Source organism: Pongo abelii, chromosome 1 (assembly GCF_028885655.2).
Source record: "Pongo abelii isolate AG06213 chromosome 1, NHGRI_mPonAbe1-v2.0_pri, whole genome shotgun sequence".
NCBI classification, from domain to species: domain Eukaryota; kingdom Metazoa; phylum Chordata; class Mammalia; order Primates; family Hominidae; genus Pongo; species Pongo abelii.
This window is the reverse complement of record NC_071985.2, coordinates 185,253,865-185,272,110: the sequence shown is the minus strand read 5'-3', so window position 1 is coordinate 185,272,110 and position 18,246 is coordinate 185,253,865.

The window sequence follows — 18,246 nt, the reverse complement described above, 5'->3', positions numbered from 1 at the left end:
TGGAGTAACGAAAATATTCTAGAATGGTGATGGTTGCACAACTCTGTGAATATATTAAAAACCATTGAATTACATTTTAAATGGGTGGATTATAGGGTTTGTGAATCATATCTCCATAAAGCTGTTACCAAATAAATAAATAAGTTTGGGGCCTCAGGAGAGAGTGTTCCTCAAGACTCAAGAGCAAGGGTCTCAGTGTTTTCAAACCATTTTTTTCCTCCCACATTGTGTAGTGTGAGAAACCCTGGATGATGATAGTCCTAAGTCCTGGAGACTTATCCTTCTTCTGCTAACATCTCACGAGGTAGCTTTGGGTAATTCACTTGTTCTCTCTGGACCTGAGTAAGAACTGAGGTTCCATGTCATCAGTATGAGGAAGTTTGTGGAGCAGGTCACCTTTAGGAACCTCTATATATAACACTGGAATTCTGAGCCCCTTGGCCACAGCCTGCTTAGAGCCTTTAGGCAGGATAGGGACGAGCACAGGGCTCAAGAGAGAGTCAGGGGACTCATAGCTTGCCTCCTCTCCCCTGGGCACATCTGGCTCACTTTCCTTTTATTGCATTTTAATTAAGTTGTTCAATCAAATTGGTACCAGGGATTGAAGGCTGTAACAGCTAGGGCAGGAGCAGAAAGCCTTGTAGTGGAACTAAACCAACAAAGTCTGCCTCCTGAGCAGATCCAGGAGCCCAGTGCTGCTAAAGGGCATCTCTCAGGGAGGCAGATGAGGGCTCCCCTGCTCCAGTCCACTGAAAGGAGGAGCTTTGCTCTGGGCCTGAGGGCTGCCCTCCTGCAAGGCCATTGCCCTGGACCTTGGCCACACTGGCATTTTCAAATGGGCCTGGCTTGGCCTGACTTCCAGCTCTGACTCCTATCCCAGTCCTGCTCCTTCCTACCCACCCTCAGGCTCTATCTCCTCCACACCCTCTCCCCCCACTCCCTCACCTGGGTTGGCAGTTAATCCTTGATGATGGAAGGACATAGGGTGTGCGAGGGAAGAACATGGGGCATGGCAGGGAAGGAAATGGGGCATGGGAGAGAAGGACAGCTGACTTTAGGACCAAGAGGTTGGCAGTTAAGACAGTCTAGAGTGGTGGAAAGAGCCAGAAAAAAGGCCAGGTACAGTGGCTCACGCCTGTAATCCCAGCACTTTGGGGGGCCAAGGCAGGCAAAACATGAGGTCAGGAGTTTGAGACCAGCCTGGCCAACATGGTGAAAACCTGTCTCTACTAAAAATACAAATAATTAGCTGGGCGTACTGGCAGGCACCTGCAATCCCAGCTACTCGGGAGGCTGAGCAGGAGAATCTCTTGAACCCGGGAGGCGTAGGTTGCAGTGAGCCGAGATCATGCCACTGTACTCCAGCCTGGGCGACAGAGAGAGACTCTGTCTCAGAAAAAAAAAAAAAAAGAAGCAGAAAAAGTGAAAAAGTGCAGAAACTAATTCAGAAAACGGCATTTCCTCCTGGCAATGGGAAAATAGACACATAGTCACAAAAGTGCAACAAAGGATTAAAATTGCCATATAATATGGCATTCATTAAAAACAAAAACCCTACGTGGGCCTGCCCAGTGGGGGAGTAGAGAGTACACAGGAAGTCAGTCCAGGGTTTTGTTCTTAGGGAGCTTGCTATCCGGTGAGGAGGACAGAGATGCAAACAAACAGGGCGCTTTGGGAAACAAACAGAGGGGACAAAAGGAGCAACGAAGTCAGCCTTAGGAGAAAGGAGATCAGCAAAGGTCTTTGCTGAGAAGGTCATGTTTGAGTTGCTTTTTAAAGATGAGCAGGAGTTGGACAGGGAAGAGGAAGAAGGGAAGGTCAGGCAGTGGGAGCTGAATGTGCTAAGGCATGGGACTGCAAGTGCTTGGCACATACAGGGACTGTCAACAGTGAAGGCGGAGAGGCAGAATGAAGGAGAACTATTGGGGAGACTCAGAAATCAGACTGTACCAGGAAGGACTATGCATTATCTTGGAAATCCCTTCATCCTGCCATTCAGAGGAGATAATCCCCTGAGCTTGCTCTGCATAAATTGTGGGTGCTGGTTGAGGTTGGCTGACCTGCCAGGTACCAGACGGGCTGTGTGCAGCCTCAGGGATATAACAGTAATGAGAGGCATGGGCTGTGTTAACTCACAAATATTTACTGGGTCCCCATATGAATTGTGGTGTCTTAGGCAGGAAGGAATATAGTCCTGCCCTCTGGATACTTGCCATTTCTGAACAAGACAAAACATGGGTAGGTGGTAAGTTAAGATGCGTTTACGTGAATAGTGCTGCAATGAATATGGTAGGTACAGATATCTCTGGATCATGCTGTTTTCATTTCCTATAGATATACACCCAGAAGTGGGATTGCTGGATGAAATGGTAGTTCTATTTCTAATTTTTTGAAGAGCATTCATTCTGTTTTTCATAATGGCTTTACCAATTTATATTCTTACCAACAGTATAGAAGGACTAGTCAAAAGTATAAATTTTCAGTTATATGATGAATAAGTTCTGGGAATCTAATATACAGCAAGTGTGGTGACGGATGTGTTTATTACTTTGATTTTAATAACCATTACACAATATATACATATATTAAATTATCACTTTGTATACCTTGAACATATACGATCTTCTTTTTTTTTTGAGACAGGGTTTCGCTCTTGTTGCTCAGGCTGGAGTTCAGTGGCACAATCTCGGCTCACTGCAACCTACGCCTCCCAGGTTCAAGCAATTCTTCTGCCTCAGCCTCCTGAGTAGCTGGGATTACAGGTGCCTGCCACCACGCCCAGCTAAGTTTTTGTATTTTTAGTAGAGATGGGGTTCACCATGTTGGCCAGGCTGGTCTTGAACTCATGACCTCAGGTGATCCGTCTGCCTTGGCCTCCCAAAGTATTGAGATTACAGGCATGAGCCACAGCGCCTGGCCAGCGTTTACAATCTTTATTTGTCAATTAAATATTTTAAAAGAGAAAAAGAGTTAGAAATCACTACCCACCCACTCGCATGCATGGAAGTTCCAGGTGAGTGGTGCAGTATTGTAAAAGTCCAGGCAAAGTCAGTGAGCTGAAGACTCTCACCTTCGTATAGAACTACCAAATAATCCTGGAGGAGGCAGGATTTGAATTAGGCTGTAAAGGAAAAGTAGGATTTAAATCGATGGAAAGGGACTTGCTTGCATTCCAGATAATGGGAATGAGGAAAGTGAAAGGGCCAACGTGGGGTAGGGAAAAGAAGTTTCTGGCTAGAGTAGAAGGGGTGAATATTGAGATAGCAGGCTGAAGTTGGGACTGGGCTGGGGTGCAGTTTGGCCATGGAGGAGGAAAAGGAGCTGGGGGTTATTGCAGACCAATTCTGTGCCAGACTCTGTATCTAAAGGATTTTAATGATGTTGTGAGACAGATATTTTTATCCCCATTTTAAAGATGAGGAAACTGGGTCTCAGAGGGGAGACACGACATATTCAAGTCATATAGCTGATAATTAGAAGAATGGACTGTCTAGCTCTTTCCACTAAAGCATTTGCTTCCTTTAGGACATGAGTGGGAAGGTAGCACAGATAGTACAGGCCAGATGGTATGGCTAGTAAACACACACACACACACACACACACACACACACACACACACACACACACACACACACACACACACTGGGGGGCACATGCATACCAAATATGGCAATTCCTGTGCTGTGGTTCCCAATCTAATTAGTGGGATGATTGCCATTTAGGAGACTTTTGCCTTTCACTTTAGCCCAAGCTGTGTGAGGCTCCACTCCTCTATTTAGGATTCAATAGGAGTATGGAAAGGGAAAAAAGAAATGTGATGCTTGAAACAAAATACCCCATCGAGCTGACCACTAAATAGCACTTAGACCCCAAGTATACACACAGCTGCTTTATGTAATGAAGGCTGTGGACCATGTTCCTGGATATAAAATAACAAACCACATATAAAGTTTTATGTTGCTGTGTAATTAGCACAGATCTGTGAGTGAGCATGCAGGCCCCGGTGAGGGGAGGGGTGCTTAGGCCCGGGGCAATGAGCTGTGGAGGAGAGAGCATGCACGGTGGAGCCCAGAAGACAAGAGTTTGAATTCCTGCTCCACCACTTTGTAGCCCTTTGACCTTGGGCAAGTTATTTAAACACTGTAAACTTCCAATTTCATACCTGTCAAAGGAGGCAAAGCGCATGTCTTATAGCAGTGGTTTTGCCCTCATCCTGGCCTCCAGGGGCATCTGACAATGTCTAAAGACACTTTTGTCATAACTTGGAAGGTGCTACTGGCATCTAGTGGGTACAGGCCAGGATGCTGCCCCCACCCTACCCTCAAAACAAAGAATTATCCTGCCCAAAATGCGAATCCTGCCAAGATTGAGAAACCTCGCCTTCTAGGGTTGCTATGTGATGATATAATAATTACAAACTTTTACTGAGCATTAACTATATGTCAGGCACTGTTCTATCACTAAAGTGTGTCAACCAGTACCTGTTAATAGCAAAGCTAAGAGGGTGGTACTACCATTATCCTCATTCTCTAGATAAGGAAACTGAAGCATAGGGAGAAAACGTGCCCCAAATCACACACCTAGTAACTGATGGAACCAAGGCAGTGTGCCAGGGTTTGAATCAAAGCAGTGGCATGAACTCATGTGTGTCTACTTCAGTGTCTGGAACATGGTGGTGACAGTGACTTCTCCACCTCCAGAGTGGGAAGATTCATTCATCCATTCATGCAACATATACGCATTGAGAGCTTAATCACAGCGTGGTGATAAAGAATTGGTCGACAAGATAGGCAAGGTCCTTGCTCACACAACTTATTTTCTAGTTGAGAAGAAAAATTATAAACAAGCAAATCAATAAAAATGGAGATAATGTAAGTGATAGAGAATGTCTGGTGAGTGTTGAGAAGGAGTCTGCCATGAGAAGAGAAGATGTAGGGGAAGAGCATGTCCAGCAGAGAGAACAGGCTGGGAAAAGGCCCAGAGGTGGGGAGGCACCTTGGTGAGTTCAGGAAATAGAGAGAAGTCCAGTGAACCTGGACCTAGGTCATGAGGGAGGAAATTCTGTTTGTTTGTTTGTTTGTTTGTTTGTTTGTTTGTTTGGAGACAGGGTCTCACTCCGTTGCCCAGGCTGGAGTGTAGTGGCGTGATCTCCGCTCATGGCAGCCTCTGTCTCCCGGGTTCAAGCGATTCTCCTATGAGGGAGGAAATTCTAAGAGATGACATTAGAGAGATAGGAGGGGCCAGGTGGAGTAAGACTTTGTAGGTCATGGTAAGGAGTTTGAATTCAGGCTTTGCTGAGAAGCTATGGGAGGGTTTTGAAGAAGGGTAACAGGATCGATTTACATTTGTAAAAGAGCATTCAGATTTTGATGTGGGGGATGAAGAGGCTGACACATGGGGAGTTCAGGGAGTGATTCAGTAAGGACACTAGGGCAGTAGTTAAAGGGTATGATGATAGTGTCTTGGCCCAAGGTGATTGTAGTGAAACTGGAGGACAGTGAGCAAATGTGGTTCACATGCAGTGACCGTTTTGTGACATATATCATGTGAAAGGGAAAGAAAGAGAGGAATCAAAGGTGACACTGAAGTTTTTATCTTAAGCAACTGGCTCCATCAGCTGAGACAGGGAGGCCTGAGGGAGGAGCAGGGGTTGGAAGGCATGGAAGGAAGATATCAAGAGGCCACCATTAGGTCATGTTAAGTAAGAGCTGCTTGCTAGGATGCAAGTGGAGGTGTGAAGAAAACAGCTTATAAATGAGCCTGGGGCTCAGGGCAGCAGTCCGGGCTGGAAGAATAAATTTAGTATCCATTGCACAAAGATGATATTTGAAGCCAAGGTGCTGTTAAAGAGAGGGAGAGAATGGAAGAAGGCCTAGGTGTAAGTCAGGGAACTCATTCATTTCAAGTTTGAAAGAGAGGCATTCATCAAAAGAGACAGAAGTAGGAGAAAAAACAGGAGAGAGAATTATCAAGATATCCAACAAAATAAAACAAAACAGGGAAGTGACCATTAAATTTGACCACAGGAGGCTGACATGAGACATTTCAGTGAACTCTTGGGGATGCAAGCTCGAGTGAAATGGGTTGAAGACAGAGAGTTGAGCAAGTGGAGACAGCTGCTACAGGGAACTCTTTCGAGGAATTTTATGGTAAAGGGTAAAGAAATGGAGTGGAGTAAGAACAAGGGTCAAAGGTGAGACTGTTAAAAATATGAGTCATATATGTATTTGCAAGCCAATGTGAAGGATCTGGCAGACAGAAGGGAACTTCTGATCCCAGAGAGACGGGGGGTTCACAGGAGAAGTCCTTGAGAAGTACTAGAGCAGCAAGAGGCTTGGGATCCAGAGAGAATGGAGTGGCTAATTTTTTTTTTTTTTTTTTTTTTGAGACGGTCTCACTCTGTCACCCAGGCTGGAGTGCAGTGACAAGATCTTGGCTCACTGCAGCCTCCGCTTCCCGGGTTCAAGCAATTCTCCTGCCTCAGCCTCCCAAGCAGCTGAGACTACAGGCATGTGCCACCAGGCCCAGATAATTTTTGTATTTTTAGTACGGATGGAGTTTCACCACATTGGCCAGGATGATCTTGATCTCTTGACCTCGTGATCCTCCCGCCTCAGCCTCTCAAAGTGCTGGGCCCTGGAGTGCTTGCACCTGACCCTGGAGTGGCTAATTCTTGTTAGGATATTTCATCTGTGATTATAGGAGAGAAGGCCTCAAGCATGTGAATGATGTAGGTAGTCTGGTGGCTAGATAATGCTGTTCTGGGAGAATGATTTCCACTTTCTCAGAGAGGAAGATCTGAGCTCTGACCTGAGCCACTGGTCAGCTCCTAGCCCTGACCGTTGATACAGACTGAGCCAGTCCTGGCGCCAGACTGAGCTCTTCTTGTAGACTGAATGTCTAGTTCTGTCCAGCCACCTCCGTTTGTTGATAAGAAAGAAGCTGGGAAAGCTTCTTTCACCATGGTGACTCAGCATAACCCATCTCTACAGCTGAAGAGAAAACTTGAAGCAAAGCCAGGCTCAGCAGGACCTGGATAGGTCCACAGATGAAAGGGAATTCCCCAAACTTGTCAGAGGAGGGGTTGGTAAGAGTAGAACCATTGATGGGATATGTCATGACCGGATAGAGCCAAGAACAGGAGGCTATCGAAATGGACCAAAAGTTGGGATTCATTAGAAGGAAAGGCCCAGACTAAAGTAGGAATGGAAAATGAATGAGACTGGCCATGAGGACATGCAAGCAGATCTGAATGAAGTGGGTTGGGTGGAGTTATGGGTGATCCAACTAAATCTCGGACTGCTAAGTTCTCTTCAGTATTTTCCTTCTTTGTGGACTCTTGCAGGGCCAATGTTGTCTATGCAAATAGATTTACACATTTGCATGGTGATCGAGAGTTTGTAACTGTAAAATATATGCTGGGTAAGAAAAGGCTTTGGCCAGGCACAGACTCACATCTGTAATCCCAGCTCTTTGGGAGGCTGAGATGGGCAGATTGATTGAGGCCAAGAGTTTGAGACCAGCCTGGGCAACATGGTGAAGCCCCATCTCTTCAAAAAATAAAAAAAATTAGCAGGGCATGGTGGCACACACCTGTAGTTCCAGCTACTTGGGAGGTTGAGGTGGGAGGATGGCTTGAGCCCAGGAGGCAGAGGTTGCAGTGAGCCAAGATCATGCCATTTCACTCCAGCCTAGGCAACAGAGTGAGACCTTGTCTCAAAAAAAAAAAAAAAAGAAAGAAAGAAAAGAAAGCCTTTACTACCATTAGTAGCGGATTGGATTGGGTTGGATTCTCCGCTCCCATTTTATGTTTGAAAGCCCTTTTTGTCAGTCTTATCAAGCAGTTGTCCGGACACTGCTTATGATATTTAGTGACAAGAAGCTCACTAAAGGCTTCACTTAAGGCCTAGCTTAATCCCTCCAGACCTCAATTTCCTCTTCTGCAAAGTGAGGAACAATAGTAATGTGTATCTTACAGGTTTGTTGTGGGAATCAAGTTAGATAATACATGTGAATGCACTTTGTGTACTGTAAAGGGCAGTGAATACTACTTCTGTCATCATTATTAACAATACTAAGAAAAAGAAGAGGCCTCAAATGTATTTCCTGTACTACTTTCAAGTTCTCTTAAAAAGTCATGAAAGGGCCTGTATCACCTGCAACATGGATGCCCTGTGGAAGGAGCCATGGAAGTCTGTGTCATGGTGGCACCCGGGGCCACTGCATGGAGCAGGTGGGCAGGTTGCACTTCGCAGGAGGGGGCTCTGTTAAGGAGGTGAGTGGTAGTGAAATCCAGCCAGCACTCCGCTTGTCCAGCCGTGTGCCCTGGCAAGGAGCTGCATCTACAGCGATTCTGCCAGGCACCATATAGGCTAGCACCCACCGGCATGCTTCCTGAAATGTTTAGGTTTGCTTGACCTTTAATTAGCAAACCCAGTCATGGAGAATCAGATGAATCTTCAGCCATTGGAATTTTATGATGACTTTTCCATCCCTATACCCAGCCTGGTCTTTCCTCTACTTGAATGCCTTGCTTTCCTCTCAAACTCATTATGTCCAAATTCATACATCCATTTTTCTCAGTTGAGAGTTTGGGCTGGATTCTCTACTCCCATTTTATGTTTGAAAGCCCTTTTCTTGAATCTTATCAAGTAGTTGTCTTGACACTGCTTATGACATTTAGTGCCAAGAAGCTCACTACCGCCTCAGGTAGCTGATGCCGCTTTGAAGCAGCTCTTCACATTCAGAAACTTCTATCTACTGAGTCCGCACCCGCCTACCTGGAGCTTATACCCACTAGTCCCTGGTTCCTGCCCTTGGGACCACATGGAACAAATCTCTGTCTTCTTCACAACAGCTATTCATTGATTTGGATAGAGGGATCAAGTTACCCTGTGTCTTACTGCTATTTCTTCCATTTCTTATATAAAATCTTTTGCTTCTTTTCACTCTCCTGTCCACTAAAAAATTCTTTGTGTCTAGAAATGGCACCAATAATTTATAGTTTTTTTCTTTCATTGATTTACTAACTCATCCATCCAACATCTATGTGCCCTGGGATCCAAGGCTAAGAGAGATGAAGTGATTTGTCCAGGGTCTTACAGCTCCTAAGCTTTTCTCTGACCCAGATCCATGTTATTTCACTAATACACAGCTGCCTTTATGTAGAAGCAGTGGCCCTGGAGTCCAGGCAACTTCTGAAGTGGCAGAAGCTTTTGCAGACTCACCAACTTAATTGATTCTTTTGTTGTTGTAATTTTTAGTTCAGCTTAGTTTTTTGCTTCTGAGCTTTTTAGTAATCTATCTGTAGTATTTAGCATTCCCATCTCTTTCTCCCCTTCTCAAATCAGCAGCTTAGCCAGGCACAGTGGTTCATACCTGTAATCTTCGGGAGGTCACTTTGGGAGGCCAACCAAGGTGGAAGGATGGCTCAAGCCCAGGTGTTTGAGACCAGCCTGGGCAACATAGGGAGACCCCGTCTCTACAAAAATTTAAAAAATTCACTGGACATGGTGGTAAACACCTGTAGTCCTAACAACTCAGGAGGCTGAGGTGAGATGTTTGCTTGAGCCTGGGAGATCGAGGCTGTGGTGATCCATGATTGCGCCACTATGCGCCAGCCTGGGCAACAGAACAAGAACTGAAAAAAAAAAGAAAAAGAAAAAAAAATCAACAGCTCCTGGTCTAACCTATTCAATATAAACTATTTTCTCACACTTCTAGATCTCTTTTCCAGTAATGCTATAGATGGAAACCACCATTTCTAGCTACAACATAAAGCATTAACCCAGGACTAGAGAAACATGAGTCTTTAAGAGAGTGCATTCAAAAAATTCTCACATATACAGGGAACAAGTGTGGTTAGACAGACGCTTCATGAGAGTAGAGACCATGTCAGCGTTTTTCATTTTGCATTGTGTGTAGCTCATATTCATAATAGCTGCTACTGCTAGCTGCTATGACTAATTGCTAATATATTGGAGCACTAATTATATGACAGACATTTAACAATGTATGGGAGTTCCAGTTGTTCGCCTCCTCACAAATACTCGGTCTTGCCAGATTTTGTAATTACAGCCATCCTAGTGAGTGTGAAGTGGCGTCTTATTGTGATTGTAATATGCCTTTTTCTTTTCTTTTTTTTTTCGTTTTTTTTGTTGTTTGTTTTTTTTGGTAACAGGGTCTTGCTCTGTCATTCAGGCTGGAGTGCACTGGCGCCATCTCAGCTCACTGAAAGGGGCTCCTCATGGGCTCAAGGGATCCTCCCACCTCAGCCTCCTGTGTAGCTGGGACCACAGGCTTGCACCACCACACCCAGCTAATTTTTTAGTTTTTAGTAGAGATGAGATCTTGCTACATTGCTCAGGCTGGTCTTGAACTCTTGGGCTCAAGCGATCCTCCTGCCTTGACCTCCCAAGGTGCTGGGATTACAGGCATGAGTTACTGTGCCTGGCCACTAATGATTAATGGTGTTGAGCATCTTTTCATATGCTTATTTGCCATTCTTACATTTTATTTGGTGAAGCCTTTATTCAAATCTTTTGCACATTTATATTGAGCTGTTTGGCTTTTTATTTTTGAGTTGTGATAGTTCTTCATGTATTTTGTATGCAAGTGGTTTGTGAAACATAGTTTTGCAAATATTTTCTCATGGCTTGTGTTTTTATTTTCTTAACGGTGTCTTTTGGACAGCAAATATTTTAATTTTGAAGAAATCCAAATTATCAATTGTCTTCTTTAGTAATCTGTGCATTTTTTCTTCTATTTAAAAAATCTTGGCTTAACCCAAGATCACTAAGATTTTCTCTCCTTTGTTTTATTGTAGAATTTTTATAGTTTTAGGTTTTCCACTTCGGTCGGTGATCAGTTTTTACTTGGACCTTGTATGAGTTGTGAGATAAGGACCACGGGCAAGGGTGCCGCTGCTTCTTTTCCTCTTCGTCCTACTACACTCCCTCCACCTCTCCCCTTGTTCCTCTTCCTCCTCCTCTTCCTCATCTCCTTTTCTTTCTTCCTCCTTCTCACCTTCTTTTCCCCACTTCTTCCTCTTTATCCTCATCTTCCTCCTTCTCGTTCCCCCTTCCTTTTCTTTCTCTTTCTCTTTTCCTTTTTGCTAATGGGTATCTATGTCCCAACACCATTTGCCTTTTTCACAGCATCTGGAAAAAAAATCTTTAATTTCCCTCTTTCTACAGCCCCTTGTAGCCTGAGAACAAAGACCATCAATTCTGAGATTTGTGAGGCAAATCTAGACCCCTCATTGGTTGCCTATATTTTGGATGAGTGGAGAATTCCATCTCTCAGGGCATTTGCTGCATCACAGCAGTTGCTGAATTTTCTTCAGGCAACAGAAGAACACTGTCTACTGAAGCTGGCAGTCCCTGAATAGCCTGAGTCCAGGGGAAACTGAGATGGATCTTCTGGTCACTTGGGAGTGAACTCAGCGTGGAATCTGTAACAGTGGATATGATGTAAATCATTGGTGGGCTGGGTGATTACAAGCTTTGCTTTCACTCGAAAGCTAAGGGGATTGAGCATCCCATGATGTTTCAGTTTACTACGTATTTGCCTGACAACATTTATTGAAAGATTACTCTTTCTCTATAGAATTGCCTTGGTACCTTTATCAAAAGTCAATTATCATTTTTGTGTGAGTCTGTTTTTGGACTCTGTTCTGTGCCATTGGTAGACATATCTACATTTACAGCAACATCACACTGTATTACTATAGTTTTATACTTAGTCATGAAACCAGGTATTAAGTCTCTAATTTTGTTCTTCATCTTTGATATAGTTTGGACATTTGTCCCTGTGTAAATCTCGTGTTGAATTGTAATCCCTAATGTTGGAGGTAGGGCCTGGTGGGAGGCGTTTGGATCATGGGGGCTGATCTCTCATGAATGGCTTGGGCCATCCCCTTGGTGATAGGAGAGCTCTCACTCTGAGTTCACATGAGATCTGGTCATTTAAAAGCATATGGTACCTCCCTTCTACTCTCTCGCTTTCTCTCTCTCTTACTCCTGCTTTCACTATGTGAAGTGCCTGCTCCTGCTTCACCTTCCTCCATGAGTAAAAGCTCCCTGAGGCCTCTCCGGAAGCAGATGCCTGTATGCTTTCTGTACTGCCTGCAGAACTGTGAGCCAATTGAACCTCTTTTCTTATAAATTACCCAGTCTCAGGTATTGCCTATAGCATTTGTTTGGCTATCAAATTATTTGTATTTTCATATAAATTTTAAAATCAACTTGTCAATTTCTGCAAAAAGTCTCCTGGGATTTTGATAGATATGGTCATGAATCTCTAGATCAATCGGGGAGAATTTACATCTTAATTATATTGAGTCTTATAATCCATAGGCATGGTTTGTCTCTGTTTAGATTTTCTGAAACTTCTCTCAGCAATATTTTGAGTTATTCAGTATACATATCTGTACACCTTTCGTAAAAACTTTTCCAAAGCATTTTATGATTTTTAATGCTCTTAGAAATAGTATTTAAAATTTTTCAACTTACAACTATTCTTTGAAAGTATGTAAAATACAATTAAAAGTTGTATATTATTCTTGGTTTCTATAACCTTGCATTTTCTGCATCTATTGAAATGATCAAATGGATCTGTAAATATATCCCCTCCTCTTACTCTTGCTACTAGTAATTTGAGTCTTCTATTTTTTTTTTTCCTGGTCAGTCTGGTCAGAGGTTTATCAAATTTATATCTTCCCAAATAACCAGCTTGGGCTTTACTGATGTTCTCCATAATTTTTCTCCATTCGATTTCCCTGTTTTCTGTTTTAATTTTTGTGATTTCATTCCTTTCCTGCTTGCTTTGGTTTTAGTTTTCCCTCCTTGTTCTCATGTTTTAAGATGTAAACTCAGGTCATTAGTTATCCTTTCTTTATTTCTAATATATGCCTTTAATTCTACATATTTTTCTTTATCTGCATTTCATAGATTTTTGTATTTGTTTTTTCATTTTGATTTAATTAAAAATACTTTGTAATTTCCTTTCTGATTTCTTCTTTGTCCCATGGGTTATTTAGAAATGCATTGTTTAATTTGCAAATTATTGGTTATGTTCCAGATTTCTTCCTGTTATTCATTTCTAATTTAATTATCTTGTAGTCAGAGAACATACTTTGTATGATTTTAATCTTTTTGAATTTATTGAGACTTGTCCTATGGCACTGAATAAGATTTATCTTAATAGATGTTCTGTGGACCCATGAAAAGAGTGTTTATCTGTTGTTTGGTGAAATGTTCTACAAATGCCAATGACATCAAGTTGATTATAATGTTTTTCAGGTTATCTTAATCTTATTTTTTGTCTACCTAGTCTATCAATTATTGAGAGAGGAGTGTTGAAGTCCCAAGTATGATTTTGGAGTTGTCTATTTTTCCTTTCGCTTCTGTGAGTTTTTGCTTCACGTTCTTAGAAACTCTACTATTAGGTACATATACATTTTGGTCATGTCCTCTTGATTAATTGAACCCTTTATCATTATGAAATGACCTTTTTTTTATCTATGGCAAGACTTCTTGCTCTGAAGTCTATTTTGTCTGATATTAATAAATCTATACCCACTTTATTTAGATTAGTGTTAGCATCGCATATCTTTTTTCCATGTCTTGCTTATAACCTACTGTGTCTTTACATTTAAAATGGATTTCTTGTAGGTACCATGTAGTTGCATTTGCTTTTTTGTTCCAATTTGACAATTTTTTAAATTTAATGTGATTATGGGTCTGCTTGAGTTTAAATCTACCACTTTGCTGTCTGTTTTCTATTTGTTCCTTTTAGGTTAACTGACTATTTCTTGTGATTTCATTTTCTTTTATAACCTTAGTAGCTTTTTCCCTCCTCTCGTCTTCTTCCTCCTCCTCATCTTCCCCCTTGTTCTTCTTCTCTGCTTTCTACTTCCCCTTACCTGTATCCTCCTTTTCTTTTTAAATAAATTGTTGCTTCATGGTCTACAGTGCATATGCCCAGGTTAGTGGCAGAAGTTAGTCTCTCTCTCTCTCCTTCTGTCTCTATTTATTCTCTTTTATTCTCATATCTCATTCCCTTTCTCCTCACCACATAAGCAACAATTACATGTTTAACTCATTTTTTTGTTTGTATATGTCCTTGCAAATATGTATACCTATTTTGTGTGCATATATTTTTAATTTAGATAAATGATGTTGTGTAATTAGTCTGACTCTGTTCTTATCTTTTGCATCAATGACTACACTCTTAACAATCAATTTATTTCTTCTGACTGCTATGTAACACTCAGTAGTAGTATTTCACATGTTTTACCTGTCTACTCTCTGAGTGATGATCTTTCAGGTTGCCTACAACTCCCTGACTCCAGAAATAATTCTCTTATACACCTAGATTGGCTTTTTTAGGGAATGCATATCCCGGAGTATAATAGCTGACTTACAGACTATGCATATACCTAATTGGACAGAGTGGTGGGGGATGTTCTCTAGAATGGCTCCACCACTCAATAATCCTGCTATATGAGAGTTTCCTATATTCTTGCAAATCTTGTTGTTTATCCAGCTTTCTAATTTTTATTGGTATAAATTACATAAGGGACATTTCTCTGGCTACTAATAATTTTGAGCAACTCTCCTAACACTTTTCCTCTTTTTGAGTTTCCTCTTTTGAAAATTACCTATGCACAAATATCCTTTGCTCACTTTTCTCATGGCTTTTCTCTTTTTCTTGTTGATTTGTAGGACTTATTGTATCTTTTCAATGTTAATCCCGTGCCAATTTCAGATGTTGTGAATACCTTCTATTATTTATTTATTTTCTCCATAGAGCCCTTCATTGGATAGAAATCTTCTAAAAACATAATGGAGTAATATTTATCTTTTCCCACATTGTTTGTGCTTTTAATGTTTTGTGTGTGAAATTATTCCTCATATCTAAGTCATAAAGATAAACTTTAACGTATTCTATTAACTTTAAATTTTTAAAATATTCTATTAACTTTATCATTCTTCTGATAACTTTATTTTTTCCTTTACATTTGTGTTTTTAATCCACATAATACCACCTTTGTATATGATATTAAGTAAGAGATCCAGTTTTCCTCTTCTACCTATGGTGAACTAATTTTCCAACATGACATACTTAATTTGTAGTGACTTGATTCGTCATATTCTATTGTATGTGAAGTTCTTTTATATATGTATCTGTGAGCATCCTAGCAGGACACAATATGCAAGCTGAAGTGGGGTGACAGAAGAGAACTTAATGAAGGACTCCCAGGTTAAGGACACCAACAAGGATGGGTAGGATACTCAGTAGCAACAGTGGGGAAGTTTTATCTCCCATCCTCCAGCTCCTACCCAAGTATGAATAAGCCATTGAAGGGAGTGGCTATCAAACCCAGAAAAAGCTGTAGCTGGTGTTCTGGTCTTGGGCATATGAGTGCAACCTGGCAGGGGAGAGCTAGGGCATAACTACCCTCTAACTCCTTTTCTCTCCAGCCTCCTTCCGGTGACTCTCTTTGGCCAAACTCAACAGGGGATCACAGGGCAAGTAAGTATAGTTAATGCAATGCAGGGAGGCCAGTCTCTCATATGAAACTAGAGAAGGGTGGAGAAAGGATGTGGAGGGGCAAACCTAGAGTATCCAGTGCAATACATGTGAGAGTGTGAGGATGTGTCTCTGTGCTCTCTGTTCTGTGACAGTGACTCTATCTGTTATTGGCCATTATTACAGTGTGTTTATTATCTTGCTTTTGTAGCATGTTGATATCTGGAAGAGTGAGGTTCTCCTCTTTTCTTTTTTCTTTATTACAATTTAACATTTTTAGGTTAACTCCATTTGAATTCCTCCATGTACATTTTAGAGTAAGTGTATTGCATCCTCAAGAAATCAACTGATATTTTGATTGGCTTCATATTATATGTTTATATTGATTTTGGAGAAGGGGCATGTTTTTAATATTAAGTCAGTTCATTCATGCACAGGAATGTCTCTCTACTTATTCACACAATCTTCTATGCCTTGTGTTAGTGTTATACTCTTCTACATAGAGGCCTATTGTATTCTTGGTTACATTAATTCCTAGATAATTGGTTAAATTAACCACTTATCTTGTATCTTGTTTTCTTGGTTAAATTAATTCCCAGATTAATTAATTCCTAGATTAATTCTTAGATTTCTACATTGTGGATACTATAAATCGTGTACCTATTTAGTGAATGCCTTCTATGTGCGGGCCCTATGCCTGGTGCTACGGATACAGTAGTGAGTGTGACATGGTCCCTGGTTTCACAGCCCCAAGACTGCAAAGACAGACACCACACATTTAAACAGACAAATATATGACCACACGTTGTGTTGAGAGCTCTGAAACAAAGGCCCAGCTTTCGTTCCTGGCCTTCTGCCTTTTCTGTGTCATTTCTCAGTGCTCTGTGTCACTACTCTTACAAAGATCCAGGCCAGATGTCAGGAAACAGGATTTCCAGGCCCAAATCTGATTCTGTCTAGCCAGTTTGTTCATCTTTAGAATGAAGGGTTGGACTAGTCAGTCTTTTAGGGCTCTTTAGCAGCATCCGTCTTCCTCCATCCCTCCTGCCCTGACTTTCTTCTTCCATGATTGAGTGTGAAAGAAAGAACAGTAGTACCTGGAGAAGGGAAACTGCTCTGTCTTGTTTTAAGTGCTATGGGGATACTCAGCTGTTAAAGTGCCCACCACCGTAGAACGTGCAGGTGTGGATCTTAGGAGGCTTCCATGCTAGAGGTGTACAATTGAGGGATACCACTTGAAGTCCTGATGTGAATGAGAGCACTTAGAAAGAATGTATACAGAAGAAGAGGAGGACTAAGAATAGACCCTGAGGGGCTGAGCCATTTAAAGTAAAGTAAGAAGGGAGAAGGGTCGTTCAGAGGAAACTTGCCACAGGATTAGCATTACAGGGAAAAAAGTTTTACATCTCCTATGAAGGCATTTTGGAAGTTTAATTAATGACCATAATCAATCTTTTAGAATCCTTTTTACATCATTCTTACTCTGGAAAAAAAAAAAAAAGCTGGTCAAATTGGTGACCTTCTGTGATTTCAAAAGTATAGCACTTATTTTTAATGAGTTTGTTTCTAAGATGTTAGAGCGAGCAACCTTATTGGTAGTTGCCTCCATTTCCCCATTTATAAAATGGCCATAATGAGACTTATTTGATGAGGTTGTGGTGAGGGTGAAACTAGATTCTGGGAAAGTAAGAAATTTCTGCAGAATTAGGAAATCCAACTGTTATTCTTTATGATAGTGCCAAGGGTTAAATTTGCTTTCTGTCTTTGACCTTTTTTCCCCATTCTGTGACTAACTTTTTTGTAAACTAATGTTCATTCCATTCTCATATATCTCTTCTGTCCCAGTTTCTCTGGGTTCCCCACGCCCAGCAGTTGGGAGGTCAGAAAGATACCATCTGCTGATTAATAAACAGACATGTATTCCTTCCTAAGTTGATTGAATCAGGGTGTCTCTTGACCCTGATTCTGGATGTTCATACATTCCACCACATATTCACTTATCTAAGGTCACACCCAGAGGCTCTGTGGCTGGGATGAATCACATGTGAACTGACCATCCTTCCTGGAACCCATGGGCTGCAATACGTGTGAGCTCAGCTGAAGTAGACACCTTCCACCTCCTGAGAACAGGGCTGGCTCCTGGCAATCTAACATCTTACAGTCTGCAGGGGCCCCTGATCAGTAAAGGCTGAGGATTGCAGATGGAATGTCTGCTGAGCACCCCACGTGTTCAGTCCTAGGGTGGAGGGTGTTGATGGTGGAATAAAAACAATCAAGAGACTGGGTCCTAGCTCCTCAGGAGGAAAGAAGGTGGCTGAGGATGGTGGCAGGTTTGGGGTGAAAACTTAAGGCATGTATGGGCATATTTTAATTTCTCTATCTAGATTAGATTTGGGGTCCAGATTTTGGGTCTAGCAGCCCACAACTCCCCAAAATGAATTATACTCTGCCTTAAACATCCAAAAATCTCTCAAGTCTCTCTGAGCTGATTGACTTCCATTGGCTCCCCTTTCACTCTGAAGCGTGTATTTCTCTGGGAGTTGCAGGCTCTCGTGTTCTCAGGGCTTGGCGAGGGCCTGGGTCTGTACTCCTCCAAGTGGAAATGAAGAGCTGCAGATTTATCTGGGCTCCATGGCCATCTTCTTTGCATTCTTTATCCCCCAGCTGGGTGTCCCAGAGACATTAATAAGGGGGGATTTTTTGCTTTTTCTT